The 23,858-nt window shown below is 38.8% G+C and overlaps 1 long non-coding RNA gene across 1 annotated transcript in view; it reads left to right on the top strand.

Annotated features, from left to right (window-relative positions):
* LOC136376474 (uncharacterized) overlaps window positions 1-22,056 on the top strand; it is a 37,575-nt gene extending 15,519 nt beyond the window's left edge. The window contains exons 2-4 of the long non-coding RNA XR_010746184.1: window positions 6,676-6,784; window positions 21,277-21,378; window positions 21,600-22,056. This is a non-coding gene — a long non-coding RNA (uncharacterized lncRNA). The remainder of the gene's footprint in view (window positions 1-6,675; window positions 6,785-21,276; window positions 21,379-21,599) is intronic.
* Window positions 22,057-23,858: the final 1,802 nt, after the last annotated feature.

Raw genomic sequence — 23,858 nt, 5'->3', positions numbered from 1 at the left:
TGACAGAGGACAATCTGACTTTGGGTGATGGGTATGCAACATAAGTGAATGACAAGATAACCTAGAGTTGTTATCTTTGAATATATGTATCCTGATTTATTGATGTCGCACCATTAAAAAGAAAATTATTAAAAAAAAAAAAAGAAACATGGAGCTCTATGTTCACATATAAGTCTTTGAAGAAGGAGGAACTGCTGAAATAGTTCATCAGCATTTGTCCCTGAGACAGTAGTCTTTATAGTGGAAACACCATAAGTAAATATTTGCTGTCTGTCTATAGATTAAAGGAGGAATATGGCAAATTCTGAAAAGCCATGATCTTTGTGCCCCTCCCCTCCCCCAACCCCCTCTCTCTCCTCCCCCCACCCTGTAACCCCAACACTGTTGTCCATGTCTCTGAGTCTCATCTTTATGTCCCACTATGTATGGAATCATATAGTTCTTAGTTTTTTCTGATTTACTTCTTTCGCTCAGTATAATGTTATCAAGGCCCATCCATGTTGTTGTAAAAGATCCTATGTCATCATTTCTTATGGCTGAGTAGTATTCCATAGTATATAAATACCAAAGCTTTTTAATCCACTCGTCCTCTGATGGACACTTGGGCTGTTTCCAGATCTTTGCTATTGTGAACAATGCTGCCACATTCATGGGGGTGCATTTCTTCTTTTCAAACAGTGCTATGGTGTTCTTAGGGTATATTCCTAATGGTGGTATAGCTGGGTCAAAAGGCAGTTCAATTTTTAATTTCTTGAGGAATCTCCATACTGTTTTCCAGTGGCTGCACCAATCTGCATTCCCACCAGCAGTGCAGGAGGGTTCCCTTTTCTCCACATCCTCGCCAGCACTTATTCTGTGTTGTTTTATTGATGAGCGCCATTCTCACTCATGTGAGGTGATATCTTATTGTGGTTTTAATTTGCATTTCTCTAATCATTAAAGTCTTTTATCCATTTTTAGTTTATTTTTGTGAGTGGTGTAAGTTGGTGGTCTAGTTTCATTTTTTTGCAGGTAGCTGTCCAATTTTCCCGACACCATTTGTTGAAGAAGCTGTCTTTACTCCATTGTATTTTCTTACCTTCTTTGTCAAATATCAGTTGTTCATAGAGCTGTGGGTTTATTTCTGGGTTCTCTGTTCTGTTCCATTGATCTATGTGCCTGTTCTTATGCCAGTGCCAGGCTGTTTTAAGAACAATGGCCTTATAATATAACTTGATATCTTGAAGTGTGATACCTCCCACTTTATTCTTCCTTTTCAAGATTGCTGAGGCTATTCATGTTCTTTTTTGGTTCCATATAAATTTTTGAAATATGTGTTTTATATCTTTGAAATAAGTCATTGGTATTTTAATCAGTATTGCATTGAATTTATAAATTGCTTTGGGTAATATAGACATTTTAATGATGTTTATTCTTCCTAACCCTGAGCGCGGTATATGCCTCCTCTTATTCATATCTTCCCTGATTTCTTTTATCAATGTTTTATAATTTTCTGAGTACAAGTCTTTAATCTCCTTGGTTAGATTTATTCCTAGGTACTTTATTTTTTTGGTTGCAATGGTAAAGGGGATTGATTCCTTGATTTCTCTTTCTGACAGTTCATTATTAGTGTATAAAAAGGCCTCTGATTTCTGAGTATTGATTTTATATCCTGTCACCTTGCCGAATTCATTTATCAGTCTAGTAGTTTTTTTGTCTGAGACTTTAGGGTTTTCTATATACAATATCATATCATCTGCAAATAATGATAGTTTTACTTCTTCTTTTCCAATTTGGATGCCTTTTATTTCTTCTTCTTGTCTGATTGCTGTGACTAGAAATTCCAGGACTATGTTGAATAAGAGTGGTGAAAGGGGGCACCCCTGCCTTGTTCCTGTTCTTAAGGGGATTGCTTTTAATTTTTGCCCATTGAGTATGATGTTGGCTGTGGGTTTGTCATAGATAGCCTTTATCATGTTGAGGTATGTTCCCTGTATTCCCAATTTGCTGAGAGTTTTGATCATGAATGGGTGCTGGATTTTATCAAATGTTATTTTCTGCATCTATTGAAATTATCATGTGGTTTTTCTCCTTTCTTTTGTTTATGTGATGAATCACATTGATTGATTTACAAATATTGTACCAGCCTTGCCTCCCAAGAATAAATCCCACTTGATCATGGTGTATGATTTTTTCCCATATATTGCTGGATCCGGTTTTGCTAATATTTTGTTGAGGATTTTTGCATCTAAGTTCATCAGGGATATTGGCCTATAATTTTCTTTTTTTGTGTTGTCTTTGCCTGGTTTTGGAATCAGAATTATGCTCGCCTCATAAAAGGAGTTTGGAAGTCTTCCTTCCTCTTGAATTTTTTGAAATAGCTTGAGAAGGATAGGAGTTAGTTCTTCTTTGAATATTTGGTAGAATTCACTTGTGAAGCCATCAGGCCCAGGACTTTTCTTTTTGGGGAGTTTTTTGATAGCTGTTTCAATCTCATTTGTTGTAATTGGTCTGTTAAGGTTTTCTGATTCTTCCAGATTGATTTTTGGAAGATTATATGATTCAAGGAATTTGTCCATTTCATTTAGGTTGTCTAGTTTTTTGGTGTACAATTCTTTATTGTATTTTCTTACAATATTTTGTATTTCTGTTTTGTCAGTTGTTATTTCTCCACTCTCGTTTCTAATTTTATTTATTTGAGTCTTCTCTATTTTTTCTTGGTGAGTCTCGTTAAAGGTTCATCAATCTTGTTTACCTTTTGAAAGAACCAGCTCCTGGTTTCATTGATCTTCTGTATTGTTTCTTTAGCCTCTATGTCACTTATTTCTGCTCTGATCTTTATTATTTCCTTTCTTCTACTAGCTCTGGGCTTTACTTGCTGTTCTTTTTCTAGTTCTTTTAGATGCAGGGTTAAGTTGTTTATTTGAGCTTTTTCTAGCTTCTTAAGGTGTGCCTGTAATGCTATAAACTTTCCTCTCAGGACTGCTTTTGCTGTGTCCCATAATTTTTGAGTTAATGTATGCTCATTATCATTTGTTTCTAGGAATTTTTTAATTTCTTCTTTGATCTCAATGTTAACCCATTTGTTATGTAATACTGTGCTATTTAGTTTACAAGTTTTTGAATGTTTTTCAAGTTTTCTATTGTGGTTGATTTCTAGTTTAATGCCATTGTGATCAGAGAAAGTGCTCGATATGATTTCAATTTTCTTAAATTTGTTGCGACTGCTTTTGTGCCCTATCATGTGGTCTATTCTAGAGAATGTACCATGAGCGCTTGAAAAGAATGTATATTCTACTGTTTTAGGTTGAAAGGTTCTGAAGATATCTATTAAATCGAGTTGATCTAATATGTCCTTTAAGTCTGCTGTTTCTTTGTTAATTTTTTTTCTTGAGGATCTATCTAATGATGTTAATGGGGTATTGAAATCCCCTACTATTATAATATTGCTGTAGATCTCACCCTTTAACTCCATCAAAGTCTACTTTATATATTTAGGTGCTCCTGTATTAGGTGCGTAGATATTTATAATGGTTATATCTTCCTTTTGGATTTCTCCCTTTATCATTATGTAGTGACCTTCTTTATCTCTAACTATGGTCTTTGTTTTAAAGTCCAATGTGTCTGATATAAGTATTGCTACCCTAGCTTTTTTTCATTTCCATTTGCATGAAATACTTTTTTCCATTTTTTTATCTTCAGTCTGTGTGCATCTTTTGATTTAAGGTGTGTCTCTTCTAGACAGCATAGGTATGGGTCCTGTTTTCTTATCCACGCAGCTACCCTATGTCTCTTGATCGGATCATTTAATCCATTAACCTTTAAGGTTATTACTGATATGTAATTGTTTATTGCCATTTTTTTTCTTTAAAACTGTTTTCCTCTTTTGCTATATTCTTTTTTTCCTTTGATCTATTTACAACAGGTCTCTTAGCATTTCCTGCAGTCTTGGTTTGGTTGCAGTGAATTCCTTGAGATTTTTTTTGTCTGTAATGCTTTTTATTTCTCCTTCAATTTTAAATGATAGCCTTGCTGGATAAAGTAGTCTTGGTTGTAGGTTCTTGTCCTGCATTACTTTGAATATTTCTTGTCATTCCCTTCTGGCCTCAAGTGTTTCTGTTGAGAAGTCAGAAGTCATCCTTATGGGGGCTCCTTTGTAGGTGATAGTCTTTTTTTCTCTAGCAGCTTTTAATATTTTCTCTTTATCATTTAGCTTTGGTAATTTAATTATGATGTGTCTTCGTGTTGTTTTCTTTGGGTTTCTTCTTAATGGAGTTCTATGTGCTTCCTGAACATGTGAAATGTTTTCCTGCCTTAATTGGGGGAAGTTTTCTGCTATAATATGTTTGAACAAAGTCTCTATCCCTTGTTCTTTCTCTTCTTCTTCAGGAACCCCTATGATGCGGATGTTATTTCTCTTCATGTTGTCACAGAGCTCTCTGAGAGTTTCCTCAGACTTTTTGAGTCTCTTTTCTTTTTTCTGCTCTGCTTCTGTGCCTTTATTTATCGTGTCCTCTAACTCACTGATTCGATTCTCTGCTTCGTCCATTCTGCTTTTAATTCCTTCCATTGTATTCTTCATTTCAGATATTGTATTTGTCATTTCTGACTGATTCTTTTTTATTATTTCAATGTCCTTTTTTATATTTGTTATCTCTTTATTTAGGTTTTCATAATGGCCATCTATGGTTGTTCTGATATCTTTGAGCATCCTAACAATCGTTATTTTAAACTCTGCATCTGGTAATTTGGTTATATCTGATTCACTTAGGTCCTTTTCTGGGGATTTCTCTTGGTTTATTTGTGTTGTATTTCTCTGCCTCCGCATTTTCTCTTCACGGGAGTGGCTGTGATCACGTGCTCGGGTGCACAAGTGTTGGTGCCCTTGGCCTTTGCCCCACCCCCGTGTGTGATGTTATGCTCTGTCCTGAGGGCACTGGCAAGGGCCTTTGCTTAGCTGTGGGTCTCCGCCTGTTTCCGGGCTTTCGTCCTGCCCTTGCAGGAGGAGCCCACTCAAGGAACGGCTGCTACCTTGGCTCTACCGCCAGGCAGGACTGCGTGCCCAAGCTCAGCTCAGTAGCGGAACTCCACCTCTTCTGGGATTTTGGCTCCACCCCCGCGGGAGGAGTCAGCTACCAAGTCAGACCACAAGCCTGGGTTGCATGGGCGGGCAAGGCTGTGCTCCTGTGCCCTTGCTCAGGGGCTGGTCTCCACCCTTTCTGGGGTTCCCGCCCTTCTCCCGCAGGCTGGATTACAGACTGCCGGCAGCTGAGCTTGACCGCTTTTGCACGCCCCCTTCTCCCCAGCCAGGCAAGATTGAGCTCACACCTGAGCCCAGTGGTGGCCAGCTGGCTTCCGCCCCTGCCTGCAGAACCGCGCTTCTGTCTCCCGCCACTGCCCGCCCTCTGGCGTGCCCTCAGCTGTGTGGGTGGGGGCGTTGCTGCTCGGACCCTAAGACTCACTAATGTAGACCAGAAAGCTCCCTCCTTCTATGCGACTCCCACACCTGGGAATAAATGCCTGTCATCAAAGCAAACACTTTTCTCTCCTCTCAGTTTCAAAAACGTCATTTAGGGAACACATAACCCAAGGCTAGAAAGGGTGCTCTTTCTGTCTGTCAGGGATAATTAATTCAAGGTCAAGTTGGAGACATTTGGGTCTAATAGGTGCCATTTTTCCCCCCTAAATAACCCTTTATTTAGAACTAAATAAAAGAACTAAAAATACTCCTTACATAACTGCCAACTCTTTGGCAAAAGAAAGTTGGTCAAGTCAATTAGTATTCTTGCAAAAGGAGAGTAAAATGATTAGTTTTTATAGAAGAAATCAGATGGCTGAGAATATTTCAAAGATGATATAAGAAATTATGGAGACCAAAAGAAAGTAGGACATCTTTAAAAGTCTGAAAGAGAAATAAACAGCACACACATACACACAAAGTTCTAAAAACTCAGAACTCTACATCCAGAAAAAATAGCCTCACAGATTGGGAGTAAAGAAATTTTGTAAATAAATAAATAAATAAATAAATAAAGGACTTAGTTACAAGCAGACCTGTATTACAAATGTGAATGGAAAATGGGAGCACACACTAAACGTGAAAAGCTCAGGGGAGGCCTGCATGGCTGGCTTTACAAACTCAGAGATCAAAGTAACCTCACAGGGTGGCCTGAATGTATAAACTAAAAGTCACTCATGGTGAGTAGTCATGTCTAGGCCTTTAGCTTCCTTGACAAAAATCAGTTTGTATCTTTGAAACAGTATATTGTTTTGTGCATCTAAGATAAGATATATTTAAAATGTCAGCATAGCCTGACCAGGCAGTGGCGCATTGGATAGAGTGTGGGACTGGGATGCGTAGGACCCAGGTTCGAGACCCTGAGGTAGCCAGCTTGAGCTCGAGCTCATCTGGTTTGAGCAAAGCTCACCAGCTTGGACCCAAGGTCGCTGGCTTGAGCATGGGGTCACTCAGTCTGCTGTAGCTCCCCGGTCAAGGCACATATGAGAAATTAATCAATGAACAGCTAAGGAACTGCAACGAAATAATTGATGTTTCTCATTTCTCTCCCTTCCTGTCTGTCCCTATCTGTCCCTCTCTCTGTCTCTCTCTGTCTCTGTCACAAAAATAAATAAATAAATAAATAAATAAATAAATAAATAAATAAATAAAAGTGTCAGCATAACTTTCTTTTCTAGACCCATCAAAGGACAACCAACACCACGGCATGAGTCTGCGTTATCTTGTTGCCTGCATACTATCTCTACGTGCTATACATGCTAACCATCCTGTACCTACCAATGGAAAGTGAGTATGTGTCTCTCTCTTTTACTTTTTATCCCATCCCAGAGATTTCTATGCTTTGCTTTCTCCCCCTCCCTAATCTACCACCAATGAATTTCATGTGAACCCCCTACATCACCTCCCTTGATTTTAATATATGAAATAAGGTGCAAAACTGTCACTCTCTAGAGCATTTCCTCAACTTGTTCAGATTTTGCTTCCCTGCAATTGTCACTTCGGCTCAAGTAAATTCCTAAAAGACTTTCTTAAGCTGGGCACATGAAATGCTAAAGAAGTACTTTGGATTGTAAGAAAATGATGTCATATAAAATCTTAATCCTAAGTAAAGAATGAAGAACATCAGAAATAGTAACTATCTGGATAAATGCTGAACTATTTGGTTTTTACCTTCTTCCTCTTGATTTCTTTATTATACATATAACTTTAAAACAAAAAAACAGAAATTTGTAGTTATTAGTATGTAGATGGAGTACATGTAAGGGGTATGGTATAAGGGGCTGGGGTAGAAAATCAACAGACCTGTATGATTGTAAGATTTCTATATTTATTACATGAATGGTACAATATTGACTATTAATAGACAATGAAAAATTAAAATTGCATATTGTAATTTTTAGAACAATCATTAAGTATATATAATGCAGAGAAGTATGGCAAAAGCCAGTAAAAAATTAAAATAAAATCCAAAAATTATTCTAGTAATTAAAAAATGACAGAAAAGAAAACAAAAGAATAGAAAACAGCAGAGATAAATACAAAACAAATAATTAAACAACAGATCCAAGCTCAACCAGATCAATAATTGTGTTAAATGATAATAGACTAAATATTTTAACTATAAGGTAGTAATTAACAGAATAAATAAAAGTGCATGATTCAACTACATGCTATCAACAAGGGATGCACTTTAAATATGAAGACCCAGAAGGAACAATACAATAAATGCCAATAGTTTCAGATATGCTGAAACTAAATGAATGAGAAAAGACAGACCATGCAAACAGTAAGCATAGAAAGGCTGGATTGGTTAAACCAATATCAGATAAAATAGATTTTTATAACAGATATAATAAAGGATATTTCATATTAAAATGTCAGTTAATTAGAAAGAAAAAACAATGTCTGTAAGCCTAATATAAGAGCTTAAAAATACATGAAATAAAAATTGAAAAAGCTAAAAGAAAATATAGACATTTCAAATCATAGTTGGAGACTTTAATACTCCTCTCTCAACAAAGATCTCAATAATACTATTAATTACCTTGATGTGATTTATATTTATTGAATAGTACACACACACACGCACACAGAAAAAAAGAAAATATACACATTTCTCAAGTTGACATGGTACAATTCAATTACTGAAATAGAACATATGCTAGACAATAAAAAAGTCTTAATATACCCATTTATAAAAATGGTTCTCATCTATCTTGGAATAGAAGAAAACTTTATCACAGGACAGCAAATCCCAAAGGGAAGGAGGGAGGGAGTTAGGGGGAGGGGGACAAAGGGAGGGTGATGGGGGACAAGGGGGTGGAGGTGAGGGATTTATATTGAGTGGGACACTTGAATTCGTGTTAACATAATAAATTAAAATTAATAAAAAATTTAAAAAAGAAAATCTTATCAACCTAATTAAGAATATATAAATACAAAAAAACCTATAGTCAAATTCATACTCAGCATTGACTTTCTCAGTGTTTTTTACTTAAAGCAGTAGCAAAACAAAGATGTCCACTCTCAGTCCTTCTAATCAGCATTGTATTGGAAATTCTAGGGAGTGCAATAAGACAAGTAAAAATAATAATGTACATAAGGTTAAAAAGAAAGAACTAAAATAGCTTCTATTTGCAGATGACATGATAATGTATGTTGAAAATACTAAGAAATCTGTTAACAAACTACTAGAACTAATAAGTACATTTAGCAAAGTCACAGAATACAAGGTAGATAAGAGTCAATTGTACTTCTATAAATTAGCAATGAACAATTTAAAAAATAAAATTTCAAAAAATTTTCACAATTTTATTTACAACAGCATCAAAAAATAAAATACTTGATAAAGTTATCAAAAGATGTGTGATATATGGACATTGAGAAATATAAAAAATTGCAAAAAATAATCAAGGAAAACCCAAATAAATAGATATATCATGTTCATGAACTGGAACACTTGATATTGTCAATTTCCCCCAAATTCATCTATATATTTCATGCAGTCTGAATAAAAATATAAGCAAATTATAAAAAAAGTGGACAATCAGATGCTAAAAAGTTATATATGCAAAGGCAAAGGACTTGGGTAAGCCAAAATATTTTGAAAAAGAAAAATAGGGCAGAAGGACTTATACAACAGTTTTCAAGTGTTACCATTAAGTTGTGATAATCAGTGTGGTATTGTTGTAAAGATAAACATAGGTCAATGGAACACGGTAAAAAGGCTAGAAATAAACCCACACATATATGGTCATTTAATTTTTCACAAAGGTGACAATATTATTCTTTTTTTAAAAACATAATTCAATAGCAGCTGAATATCTATATGGGGAAAAAAATAAACCTCATCCTTTTAACTCTTGTTATGCTATAAATTAAGCCAATGTAGACCATAGACCTAAATATAAGAGCTAAAACAATTAAGCTTAGAGAAGAAAACAAAGGTGAAAATCTTTGACATAGACCTAGGCAAAATTTCTTAAAACATAAAATGCACAAACCATGAAAGAAAAGTAATAAAATAGACTTCATTAAAATGAAAAGCCTGTGCTTTTTAAAATATATGGTTTAATAATGTAAAAAAAAAAGTGCCACAGAATGGAGAAAATGTTTGTACAACATATACATATATCTAACAAGGACCGTAGCTATTATATATAAAACACTCTAATGGCTTCTGATCAAGGTGGCAGAATAGATAAATATAGTACTTGCATCTTCCCATAACCACAACCAAATTACCACTAAACTACAAACAATCATCATTGAGAACCACCTGAAGTCTAGCTGAACAGAAGTCCTATAACTTAGGATATACAGAAGCTACACTGTGACTGGTAGGAGGGGTGAAGACACAGAACATGCTGGTGTGGTAGTTAAAAATCTGGCATGATATCTGACCAGGCAGTGGCACAGTGGATAGAGCGTCAGACTGGGATGTGGAGAACCCAGGTTCAAGACCCCAAGGTCGCCAGCTTGAGTGTGAGTTCATCTGGTTTGAGCAAGGCTCACCAGCTTGAGCCCAAGGTTGCTGGCTCAAGCAAGGGGTCACCCGTTCTGCTGTAGCCCCCTGGTCAAGGCACATATGAGAAATCAATCAATGAACAACTAAGGAACCGCAACGAAGAATTGATGTTTCTCATCTCTCTCCCTTCCTGTCTGTCCTTATCTGTCCCTCTCTCTCTGACTCTGTCTCTCCTGACAAAAAAAAAAAAAAAAAAAAAAAAAAAGGCAGGATATCTTGACTTCAGAGGTTCAGAGGAGTGAGAGGTTCCAGCCATAGACCAGGCCACTCAGCCCAGGGTTTCCTTGATGTGAAGAGAAGACCCTCAACTTTTGCTATGAAAACCAGTGGAGATTGTGGCTAAATGAGACAGCGGGCTGCTAGAGTCCCAGGTGTTTCTCTTAATGGGCCCACACATAAACCTACTCAGACTCACTTGCTCTGAACTCCTGCACTGGGGAGGCAGCTTAAAAGTCATCAGACATATGAGAAAGTACTAAATTGTTTGACAGTAAGATAAAAGCTGAAGAGGCAGTTTTTTCCCAGACAGAGTGCTGGAAGATGCCATTTTTTTTGTTGTTGTTGTTTTGTACTGATCCCTGCTCCCACAGAGCTGGAAGGCAAGTTCCATATCTGAATCTCCATCAACCTGGCTCATACTGTTCACATAGCCTTGGTGATTTCCTGAGACCCCTGCCCCACCCAACTTCCAGGCCCACTGAAGCTGTTTTCAGTGGCTTGTGCATACAAATGTCTTGTCTTGGCTTATGCTGAAAACTTGCCTAAAATCTCTCAAACAAGCAGCATTTGGCCTTGGCATGCCCTATACCTCTTGCTAAGTGGCCTGAGGCCCAGCACAAGCAGCAGATTGGCCTCACCTGGGCACCTCTAAGCCCAGAACAAATAGCGGCAGGACAAATACAGATTATTCTGTAGCATATGCCAGATGGCCCCTGTCAGGGCACAGGTGGTGGCTAACCTTGGTCTGCACCTACTGAGAGGTCCCAGAGCTAGTGCAAGAGATGGACAAATTCACACCATGTAGAAGCACTTCCAAGAGCAACACATTCAAGTAGCAGACTCACCAAGCACCAAAGCCCAACTGAAGTGAGTCCTACTTTGTGGGGTCAGCCCTGGCACAGCAGATCCTCCATGGTGGTTATAGTTAGTTCTTGAAGCCAAATTCCTCCTGCTGACATGCCAACAACAATCAAGGCTCAACTACAACGAGAGGGTGCATACAGTCTACAGAGGGTGGAGGGGAGAGTAGGAGGATGCACCTGAAATGCCTGGATGGGGTGACCAGGGAGGCTATAGCACTGGGTCCCACAGGACACCTACTACATAAGGCCAGTCTTCCAAGACCAGTAGATGTAGCAGCTCTACCTATTATTAATATATAGAAACAAACACAGGGAGGCAGCCAAAATGAAAAGACAGAGAAACATGTCCCAAATGATGGAAAAGAACAAAAATCCAGAAAAAAAACTAAACAAAGTAGAAACAAACAATCTACTAGCTGTGGAGTTTAAAACATTGATTATAAGAGTACTCAATGAAGAGTATATGAATTTAGTGAGGACTTCAACAAAAAGATAGGAAACATAAAAATGGAAATAGAAAACATAAAAAGAACTAATCAGAAATGAAGAAAACATTATAGAGAATCAACAGTAGAGTAGATAAAACAGAGGATAAAATCAGCAAGTTGGAGGATAAGGGAGCAGAAAACACTCAAAGAGAACAGCAAAAGAAAAAAAATCCAAAAAAAAAAAAATAAGGCTATTTAAAGGAACCTCTGAGACAACTTTGAGCCTACCAGCATTTGCATCATAGAAGTACCCAAATGAGAAGAGATTAAGGGATTAAAAATCTAGTTGAAAAAATAATGATGAAAACTTCCCTAACCTGACAGAGGAAATAGACACTCAAGTCAAGAAATTGCAGAGAGTTCCAAACAAGATGAACCCAATGAAAACCACACCGAGATATATCATTATTAAAATGCCAAAGGTTAAAGACAAATAGAGAATCCTAAAAGCAGCAATATAAAAGTAGTTACCTACCAGGAAGCTCCTGTAAGACTGTCAGCTGATTTCTCAACAGAAACTTTGCAGGTCAGAAGAGAATGGCTCAAAATATTCAAAGTGATGAAAGCAAGGACCTACAACCAAGATTACTCTACATAGCAAAGCTATCATTTAGAATCAAAGGACAGATAGAGCCTTCCAGACAAGAAAAAACCACAGGAGTTTGTCACCAAACCAGTATTATAAAACAATGTTAAAGGATTTTCTTTAAGATGAAGAAAAAAAGATTTAAAAATATTAATAATAAAATGGTATTAAATATCTGTCAACAATGACTTTAAATGCAAACGGATTAAATGCTCCAATCAAAAGACATATAGTAGCTGAATATAACTAACCAAGACCATTATATATGCTGTCTACAAGGGAGTCACATTAGATCAAAAGATACACACAGACTGAAAATAAAAGGATTTGTAATACTTCAAACCGCTAGAAACTACTGGTGTCATGTGGATAAAACTTACTCAAGACACAAACTGATGTCAAGAGGAAGAGGGGGAGGCCTGACAAGGGAGGCAAAGAAGAACTCCTGAATTTCCTTCTCCTTTAGCTTTTATTGATCAGAAGCAGAACAGAGGTAACAGTATTACAAGGGAGAGAGGCCAGGTGATAAAGGGAAAGAACGTCTAATGGCCATTTTGCTGACATGAAGAAAGGGCTAATTTGGTCAGTACATTCTTTTATTTTGCTAATTAATAAGCACAAAGGAAGGGGCAATCTAGAACCTCTATGCTAATTTTCTAAAGCCCATTCACATACATTCCTTTGTGTCTGCACAAAGGTCACTCACTCACACAGTTTCTTGGTGTTTGCATCCAAGAGACATTCACTCAGGGCTTTTTTTTTTTTTTTTTTTTTTTTTTTTTTTTTTTTTTTTTCCAAAGCCAGAAACGAGGAGGCAGTCAGACAGACTCCCGCATGCGCTCGACCGGGATCCACCTGGCACGCCCACCAGGGGGCGATGCTCTGCCCATCTTGGGGCGTCGCTCTGCTGCAATCAGAGCCATTCTAGCACCTGAGGCAGAGGCCACAGAGCCATCCTCAGCACCTGGGCAAACTTTGCTCCAATGGAGCCTTGGCTGCAGGAGGGGAAGAGAGAGACAGAGAGGAAGGAGAGGGGGAAGGGTGGAGAAGCAGATGGGCGCTTCTTTTGTGTGCCCTGGCCGGGAATCGAACCGGGGACTCCTGCATGCCAGGCTGATGCTCTACCACTGAGCCAACTGGCCAGGGCCCACTCAGGGCTTTTAATTAAAGTTCTCCAATCCAAGTCATAGAGAGTTCAAGGTTAGATAGGAGATTCCCTACAAGGATAGAAAAGATATTTCATGAAAATGGAAACAAACAAACAAAAGCTGGGCTAGCAAGACTTACAAAAATAGACTTTCAAAACAGACAAAATAGACTTTCAAACAAAGGCTATTTATAGTGAGACAAAAAGGACCCAGCAATTCTACTTCTGTTTATTTATCAGAAGAAACCCAAAACGCTAAATTGAAAAAACATATGCATTCATGTGTTTATTGCAGTTTTATTTACAATAGTCAAGATGTGAAAGCAACCTAAGTATCTATCAATAGATGAGTGGATAAAGAAGTGGTACGTATATATGGTGGAATATTACTCAGCAGTAAAAAAAAGAATGGGTCTTGCCATGTGCAACACATGGATGGACCTGGAAGGTATTATAGTGAGTGAAATAATTCAGACAGAAAAAGACAAATGCCATAGATTCTACTTATATGTGGAATCTAAAAACAAAATAAGCAAATAAACAGAACAGAAAACACTCATAGAGAACATTGTGACAACTGCCAGATGGGAGGGGCATTAAGAGACTGGGTCAAAAGGTTAAGAGATTAAGAAATACAAATTGGTAGTTGCAGAATAGTCATGGGGATGTAAAGTACATCATAGGAAATATAATCAATAATATTGTAATAATTATGTATGGTGTCAGATAGGTACTAGATTTATCAGGGTGATTGCTTTGTAAGTTATATAAATGTTTTTGTTTTTTTTTTAATTTTTAAATTTTTTTTTTTTTTTTTTTTTTCTCTGAAGCTGGAAATGGGGAGAGACAGTCAGACAGACTCCCGCATGCGCCTGACCGGGATCCACCCAGCACGCCCACCAGGGGTGACGCTCTGCCCACCAGGGGGCGATGCTCTGCCCCTCCGGGACGTTGCTCTGCTGCGACCAGAGCCACTCTAGCGCCTGGGGCAGAGGCCAAGGAGCCATCCGCAGCGCCTGGGCCATCCCCACTCCAATGGAGCCTTGGCTGTGGGAGGGGAAGAGAGAGACAGAGAGGAAGGGGGGGTGGAGGGGGGGTGGAGAAGCAAATGAGCGCCTCTCCCATGTGCCCCGGCCGGGAATCGAACCCGGGTCCCCCGCATGCCAGGCCGACGCTCCATCGCTGAGCCAACCGGCCAGGGCCGAGGATTATAAATGTTTAATCACTGGGTTGTATACTCAAAACTAATATAATACAGTGTGGCTGTAAAGTCATGGTGCACTTTTGACCGGTCACAGGAAAGCAACAAAAGATGATAGAAATGTGAAATCTGCACCAAATAAAAGGAAAACTCTTCCAGTTTCTGTAGGATGATGTGGCAGCATGTGCGCATGTGCAGATGATGACGTAACACCGTGTATACAGCGGAGCAGCCCACGGCCATGCCAGTTGAGATGTGGACGGTACAGAGGAAAGTTCAGTATGTTCTGCGGCTCGCTAAATTCGAATCCATGACCAAAGTGCAATGTGAATATTGGCGCATTTATAATGAAGCGCCACCACATAGGAATAACATTACTCGGTAAGATAAGCAGTTGAAGGAAACCGGCAGTTTGGTGGAGAAACCCCGTTCTGGTAGGCCATCAGTCAGTAATGCGTCTGTAGAGGCTATACGGGATAGCTACCTAAGGGGCCCTAAAAAATCTGTGCATGAGCCCACATCGAACTGCACTGAATAGGTATGAAACTGGGAGAGTTTTCCTTTTATTTGGTGCAGATTTCACGTTTCTATCATCTTTTGTTGCTTTTCTGTGACCGGTCAAAAGTGCACCATGACTTTACGGACACACTATATTGAAAATCAAATGAAGTTAAAAAATAAAAATTACTAAAAAAAAGACCTGTCCAGCTTGTAAGCACTGCTAATAAAACCATCACCAGCCCATCCTCCATGGAGATAGTGGTGAGAGTTGAGCTACTCAAGAGGATAGAGCTATGATGTACAGAAAATTAGCCAGCACAGTAGAAGATATATTCTAGTTTTGGGTCTGATAAGTCTGGGTTTGAGTGTGTCTCTTTCTGATCATGAGATCTTGAACAAATTCATTTCAGCTTACTGAACCTCAGCTTCTTTATTTCTAAAATGAGGGAGAAGAAAGGGAATAGCCCCTTCCTTGAAGGATGGCTGTAGGGTTCAAAATAAAACATGCAACATGTCTGGCTCAGAGTAGGGGTTTCAGAACCAGTAAGTATTATGTAACAGCAGCTGGTTTGACTCTGTAGTCAAATAATGTAAAGTTTTCTGATAACCAGAATAGGCCAAGACATGACCCAAAGCTAGGTGCAGAGGAGGACAAGGGTGGGTGTCAGATGATCATAAAGTAAGGATAGACCCTGCTGGGCAGATATCATTTCAGCTATCTATACAAGGTATAGCCCCAAGCACAGGTGGATATTTAATAAATTTCTAGTCTGTGATTCCATATTATGTCAGTAGAGATGTAATTTAATAATCTAGACTCCTGGCTTCCTTCCAGTACCTGTATAATAAAATGCCATTTTTATGCAAAAATAAATATCAAATTAATTGGCATCCATAAAAAACAGTTTTATGACTCAATAATAAGATAAATAGCTCATTCACAAAATGGTTACAAAATTTCAATACACTCAAAAAGATATGCAAATGGTCAGTAATTACATTTAAAAAAATCTCATCATCTTTAGTGATCAGGGAATTGTAAATTAAAACCATAATCAGATATTATGAGATGACCTCTAGAATAGCTAAATTTTTAAAAACTAAAGTATCAAGTATTGGTGAGGATGTGGGGCAACTCCAGTTTTCCTACACTGTTTATGAGAATATAAAATGTCACAGTCACTTTGGAAAACAGTGTAACAGAATCTTATAAAGTTCATATAGTTATGATATAATCTCACATTCTCACTTGTAGGTATTTGTCCAAGTGAAGTGGAAATACATATTCACGAAAAACTTGTATGTATGTGTTCATAGAAGCATTATTCATAATAGCCCTAAAATGAAAACAACTGCTGAATGGATAAAAATAATCTGTGGTACTATATAATAGTACTTGACAATAAAAAAGAATGAAATATTAATATATACAACAACATATGAATCTAAACTATATTATACTAAGTGGAAAAAGTCACACAAAGCTACATATTGTATGGTTTCATTTATACGAAATCCTAGAATGAACAAAACTATAATGACAGAAAGCAGAGCAGAGGTCGCTTGGAGCTGTGGGTTGGGGACAGGAACCAACAACAGTACTTTTTGGGTCAATACTCAGTATGTTGATGAAAATGGTAGTGATTACATGGCTGATGTATTTTTCAAAAACCATCAAACATTACAGTTACAAAGGGTAAATTTTATTGTATGTATATTACACCTCAATAAGACTGAAAAAAAAATCATCTCTGGCTTCAGATAGACAATTTTTAAAAAAGAAAGAAACAATAGCACCGAGGTTACTACACTTCAAAATCAGTGCGTGTTAACGTTACAGGTTGTCCAAGAAACAGATAGCACAATGGGATTAAACATGCAGAGATTTTATTAGGAAAAGTGTCTGCCTGAAAGGAAAGCGGGAAAAGCCAGTGTGGCTGGGAGCTGTCAGACCCAGACGCAAAGGCACAGTCAGGTGCCCAGTAAGTATTTACTGAAGAAATTAGGAGCTCTCCCAGAATTAGAAGTCAGGGATTGAAAATAAAGTTATATTCACATAATTTCTTACAGATATTAAAGAATTTTAGAGAAGAAAAAAATCTTAGGTATAAACTAATCCTGGCCCCAGCTGTGAGAGCCAAGGGCTTGATGGGGAGATGGGCTTCACAGGGTCTCTGCTGGGGACTGGACTGGAGTAGGCAGCTCATTTACTTGGGTGGCCAGAAGCAGACAAATGCAAGGAAGGTGAGTGGAGAGTGTAGGTGAGAAGAAATGCCAAGTCAAAACAGCTTGATGCATCTAGTGTGAGGGGTTATAGATAAGAGATGAGTCAAGTAATCAGCAGCCCAGATAATCAGACAAAAAGAAGTGTGAGGTAGACTGAAACAAAGCAATTGCGTAAATCTCAGGTGATGAATAAGGTAAGGGTCTTTTCTTTTTTAAGACAGTTTTATGGCACAGAGATAGGCCAGCTGGCCTCATGCTCCTGATGAAGCCTAGAAAAATGAAAGAGATGCTCAATTCCATATGATAGTCACCCTTTGGATAGCTGGTGGGAGAGGTAGTTACAACATCAGTTTTATTAAAGACTGGCCAGTGGGAACTGTAATCAAGTCTATAAAATGTGTTTAGAATAATTGTGTGCTGTGAGCATGTGTTTGAAGACTTCCAAGGGCTGCTCTGAGTAATGCATTTTAAGGTGAGTGCAAAGTCAAAGATGAGAGAAAGAAAGGCAGTATAACCTTGAAGGGTTGGCACAGAACACAGAGGTGAAAGATTAAACCTTAAAACCATTTTTATAATATTGATTTGGTACATTGGAGAGTAGAGCATTAATGGTATCTCAAGGGATAATGGTGCATCCATCAAATTAAGAATTTAGCCTTAGCTGGTTAGCTCAGTTGGTTAAAGTGTCATCCCAATATGCCAAACTGGTATTCTTATTTTTTTATTTTTTGGTATTTTTCCAAAGCTGGAAACGGGGAGGCAGTCAGACAGACTCCCTCATGCGCCCAACCAGGATCCACCCAGCATGCCCACCAGGGGGCGGTGCTCTGCCCACCTTGGGGCGTTGCTCTGTTGCATCCAGAGCCATTCTAATGCCTGAGGCAGAGGCCACAGAGCCATCCTCAGCGCCCGGGCCAACTTTGCTCCAATGGAGCCTTGGCTGCAGGAGGGGAAGAGAGAGACAGAGAGGAAGGAGAGGGGGAGGGGTGGAGAAGCAGATGAGTGCTTCTCCTGTGTGCCCTGGCCGGGAATTGAACCCAGGACTCCTGCATGCCAGGCCGATGCTCTACCACTTGAGCAAACGGGCCAGGGCTTCTTCTTCTTCTTTTTTTTTTTTTTTTAAAGATTTTATTGATTCAATTTTCAGAGAGGAGAGAGAGAGAGAGAGAGAGAGAGAGAGAGAGAGAAAGGGGAGGAGCAGGAAGCATCAACTCCCATATGTGCCTTGACCAGGCAAGCCCAGAGTATCGAACAGGTAACCTCAGCATTCCAGGTCGACACTTTATCCCATTGCGCCACCATAGGTCAGGCCAAACTGGTAAGTTTGATCCCCAGTCAGAGCACATATAAGAAGCAACAAATGTATGCATAAATAAGTGGAACAAAAAAATTTGATGTTTCCCTCTCTCTCCCTTTCCTATTCTCTTTAAAATCAATAAATAAAAATTATATGATATAAAAATTTAAACATGTTTGGCAATGTTTTCTCATTTTTTATGGTTCTGAAAAATAAAATGCACCTTCTCTCAAGAATTTTCTTTTATTATTGGTCAGATTTTTGCAAATAAGATGATAGTGTCTGAAACATAGAGACTGAGTAGAAGAAGGAGATAACTGGAGGTAGGAGAAATTAAGCAGGACGTTGTTGCTTAAATTCCCATGAGAAATTATGATGGCTTAAAAAGGAGATATAGAAAGTGTCCGTGGGATGGAAAGGAGTGGGTAGCTTGAAGATGTAGATGGAAGGGTGATCAGGACTGGGTGGTTGCTTGGGCAGGAGGAGAAAGGGTCAAGGAGTTCGCAACTATACACAGCTAAGGGGTTTGGGCAGCCTGGTGGGTAGTACATCTCTAGGGCATCTGTGGGATGACACTAGTAGGCAGCTGAATACAAAGGTCTGGAGCTTCTGTTTTCAATGGAAGTCTGCACAATTAGGTCCTCTGTTTGAACACTTTATCCCAAACTCACATCATGGGTACCTGCCCTATCTAACATGTTCGCTATCCCTCCTAATGTTTCTCATCATACTCTGTTCATTTCCTCACAAATACTGTGACATAATTTGCAGAAAGTCTATCATTTTCCATTCTGTCAGAAGGAGATTTACAGGCCTTTCCCCCTTAACACAGTGAATATTATGGTTTTAAAATATTTGTCAATTTAATAGGAAAATACTCATTGATATGCATTTCTCTGTTTTCTTGTGAGGCGGAGAATTTTGAAGTGTTTACTAGGCTTTGCGTAACTTTGCTACCCTCTTTTTGGTAGCTATAACAAAGTCAGTATTTTTTAAATGATTAAATCATTTTTCTCCAGAAGATTAATATTATTAACCCTACTTATCAAGGTGGATACTATAATGGTCAAAATTAGCATATAAAATTTTTATTAATATAAAACATTAACTAAAGAGTTGATCCTTTATGTGTTTTGCAAAGCAAAGAGAAAGCCTAGGAGATAGGAGTTAAGCTGGAGACAGAGAGAATCACTTTCAAGTCACACAGTAAATGGCCAGTAGACCCAAACTCATATCCTTGCAGAAGTATAGATTTTAAAATCCTTTAGTCACTTAAGAACTGAGGAAGATTATTTTCTCATCCCATACTTAGTGGCAAGGCTTGAAGTTCATCTGAGCATCTATTACCATTTCTTACCTGTGAGCTGTTAATAGTTCAAAGAAAAACTTGTAGTAAAATCTGTCCAACAGCAAAGATTATGTAGCTCTACCTATAGATGTCTGTAGTGATTTGCTCCCATTCAGCACACCCTTCACTATGGGTTCTTGCTGAATTTCAGAAGCACTTCCTGGAAAGAGTGGACTATAAAGTTACATGGTTGTGGGATGGGACAGGGTCAGATGGCTTAAACATGATGCAGTAGGTTTTATTTCTGCTGGGTAGGGTTTATGCTCAGATTTTTCAGTTCCTTGGCTGCTTTGTTTGCCTTGAGTTCTATCCTCTTGATATTAGAAGTGTGTAGGAAAAAGCACTCAGCCAAGAAGCAGCAAATTCATAAATTTACCCAGTGCAGTTGTTTTTAACCCCCCCCCCAAGTTCCCAACATATGTTTGAGCAGTCACCACAGGTTTAGACGGAGCTTACTCTCAGATTTACAGTTTATACTCAAGGACGTTACTCAGATTTGGGGTCTCACCTTTTTCTGTGGCTCGTCACTTTCAGATTCTTTTCCCTTCTATCCTAAATTTCCAGTTATTCTGTCAGTCTTAAATTTCTTTCTCTGTCACTTCAAGCCAGTAATACTGTGGTTTTGGAACTGTGGGGATTGGGTAGTGCCTTCAGGCAAAAAACAACAACAAAATGTTAATTAATGGTCTTTGATTGAAAAATCAGTCCCATAATCATCATATATTATGGGGAGAAATTTTATTAGCTGAAATCTATACTTCAGAATCCTATCTATCTATCCATGACACTTGGTGAGTTCCCCATACTCAGGGATATTGTGTGGGAAGATTATAAAGTAGAAAAGTAGTTGTATTAGTCCATATATTGGTGTAAATAAATGAAATAAAAATAAGTTTATCCTTATAAATCTTCCAAGATAGCAGAGACAGCTAAGCAAAATAATATTTTGAAAGTTAAAAGATCTGAAACTGAATTAAAAAGACCTGAATCTGAATATTCAGAAAAAAATATTTCTAATAGTATACAAGTCTCATCTGTCAAGTCAGAGGCCCCAAGCAGAGAGAAAGCCAACGAGTGTTCCACAGGTAAATGGGAAAGCTAGAACCCGAGGGTTGATAGAGGGTCACAGAGCGCTGATCATCACTGCTGCACATTGGGGCCATATTCAGAGGGGTAGATAAACTTGGAATAGGCATCCAAAGATGGATTTGCTCACCTGGTACTTCTCATGTGTCATGAAGTGCTGCTTTCTCACTCAACGTCTCCACCCGGGGTTATCTAGATCTATTGCTACTTGCAGGAAGCTTTTCTCTTTTGCCCAGAACGAGGCAGCAAGATGCAAACTTTCTCCCTGTTCCTTCCTTTTTCCTTCCAGTCCAAAGAGTGGCCAGAGGAGAGAGAAGCAATGGAACATTAGAGAGCCACAAGCAGCAAGCCTGTGTCTCTTACTTGCAGTTTTATCCTGCCTAGCCTCCAGGTAAGAGCAAATTGATGTGAGATATTTAGAAAACATATTAGCAGACTGAAATTCCATTCAGACACCTTTAACCAGTTTGTTTTGTGCACAATAGCTCAGAAGCCTGTACACAGTTGCAAAGGCTGAGAGGTGGGGTTTATTGAGCTATTCATTTTGCCAGGCTCTCCTGATGGGCCCTGCTTGGCTGAATCACAACCTGACCAACACAAAGTATCTTTCAGTTCCTTCAGTATCTTGACCAAACAGCTAACATGCCTCTGCTGAGGATGCTTGGAGGCCAATGTCACACTGGCCCTGGTAACCTGCAGCTTGAAATCTCAGAATGTCTTCATCTCTGAGGAGTGAACACTGGCCCACAAACGGAGAAGGGAAAAGGATCTGGACATCCTGGGACCTATTCTTATTCCTCTGCCATGGCTATTTGCTTTATTCCCTGCATGTGAAGCACTGGAATTCTGTTCCTGTTGTGGTTTTCTCTCCCAGGAGGCTGGGTTTGCATCTCAGTTGTAACTGACATCTTGCAATGACCGTGCTCTTCATAAATGCTCTATTTAAATTATTCAGGATGCTGTAACTTCAAGTGGTTGGTTGTAAAGTTAGGAAAACCTAGGAGAAGCAGAAATTTATCTTTCTAAAGTGATGTAACAAATTTTTAGTTGCTTTATTTCATATTTTTGGATAAACACCTGTGTTAGAGCTATTTTTTGCAATGAAATTACTCTAAACCAGCTTATTTTTGTTAGTAAACTTACGTGCACATTAGTTTATTGACATTAATATATTGTGCCTTACATTTGATTATAAATATACATTCTTCAGTATCTGAGACATTTTAAGATAATTAACCAACAATATTTTTAAATTGGTCTAACTAGTTGGTTCACACCACTAACATTAAATGAACTATTTGCCTGAATTTTTCATCTTCCAAATGGTGATGTTTGCATCATATTCACACAGCTTCAGAGCTTCCTGATTTATCAGCTTATGGTCTTCACTCAACTTCAGTGCCTGTGAGGCCAGGCATTGTCATAGTCCCAGGGCTTTGCTTTGCATAAACATAAAATCTTTGCTATCAGGGACTTGAGGCCAATCAATGATAGGTAAGTATATGAGCAAATTAGAAAAGAAAATGTCAAATAATGGTAAGTGCTTCAGGAAAAATAAAGTGATATACTGGACAGTTCATAGTAGGCTAATTCAGGAATTTGGCCATGTGAAGACCAGTGGGAGCAGAATTCCAGACAAGTAAACAGATGGAGCCACGTTCCTGGGGAGGCAAGTGGAAAAATTGGCTGTATCAAGCCTCCAGGGGAGGTCCAGTGGTCTCATTCATTTGTTCGTTCATTCATTCACTCATTCATTCAACCAAAGAGCAATAAAAAGGTCCCAGCTCCTGTCCTGGAGTCTGACTTATCTCTGAAAATTTAGGACTCACTATTTTCTAACTCATAGCTTTTGGCCATAAATGCCTGGAGTCATACCCCTTCTCCATCTATGGTCCTTCCAGTTTCTCAGTAGAAATCTCTATATAATTAAGGCTTTCTTGGCTCAGTTGCTGTGCATCTTTTTCCTTGCTTTTCAAGAAACTCCCTGTTCACACACTTGCATGCCTGGCACCGGTTGGCTGTCAGGTTCATTTCCTGGATTCTCAGTCAGGCTCTCCATTTAATTTTCTAACTCCTTCCTCATAAAGCTCTTACTGCCAGTTCCATTTACTTTGACATAGGTTATGGTAAAACACTGAAAGAGAAACAGATTAAAAGCACTGACCTTCAGAATTGGGGAGCAGTTGGCATTGTCCTTAGAGAGACATGTGGCTTCTATGGCAGGGGCCTCTGGTGCTCTGCACAGAGACAGGGAGGCATCAGAAAGCCCTCTCCAAGGGCTTCCAGTTGCACAATAGCCTTTAGTTGCTCACTGCTGAGACTACATTTCTGAAAATTTTGCAAATAAAGCACCATGCCTCTTCTAATAGTTCTTGAGGAGCTGCAAGATATATTCTTTAGCCAGCACAGAATCTGAGATTTCTTACTTTGTCTTGATTGTTTCTTCTCTAGAAAACTTGATGAAAAAAAGATGCACTTGTTTTTCAGGGCCCCTGAAATGTGAGCAGGCCCTGTCTTCCAGGTATTTCTGGGGTCCATTCACTTCATTCCATACGCCGCCTGAGTTTACTGTTGCTTCTCACCTGGATCACTGCACTAGACTCAAAACTCACCTCCGTTCATTTCATCATTCTGCACTCAGCAGAGAGTCCTACTCAAAATGCAAGTCTGATTTTGCCCTGGCCATGCTTAAAACCTTTCAATGTTGCTGCTTTGCTCTATGATAAAGATAAAACAAAAACTCCTGAATGCTCTGGCCTGCCCACCTCCCTGCCACCTTTCCAGACCTGTCTCCTTGCTGTGCCATCCTGGTAGTGGTGAGATTCAGCTGGTTCACACCAGTTGGGCAAAACTGATAACCAATATTTTGTT

Source organism: Saccopteryx leptura, chromosome 6 (genome assembly GCF_036850995.1).
Source record: "Saccopteryx leptura isolate mSacLep1 chromosome 6, mSacLep1_pri_phased_curated, whole genome shotgun sequence".
Classification (NCBI taxonomy): domain Eukaryota; kingdom Metazoa; phylum Chordata; class Mammalia; order Chiroptera; family Emballonuridae; genus Saccopteryx; species Saccopteryx leptura.
The sequence above is the reverse complement of the archived record's forward strand: the minus strand, read 5'-3'. Positions and strand labels throughout refer to the sequence as shown.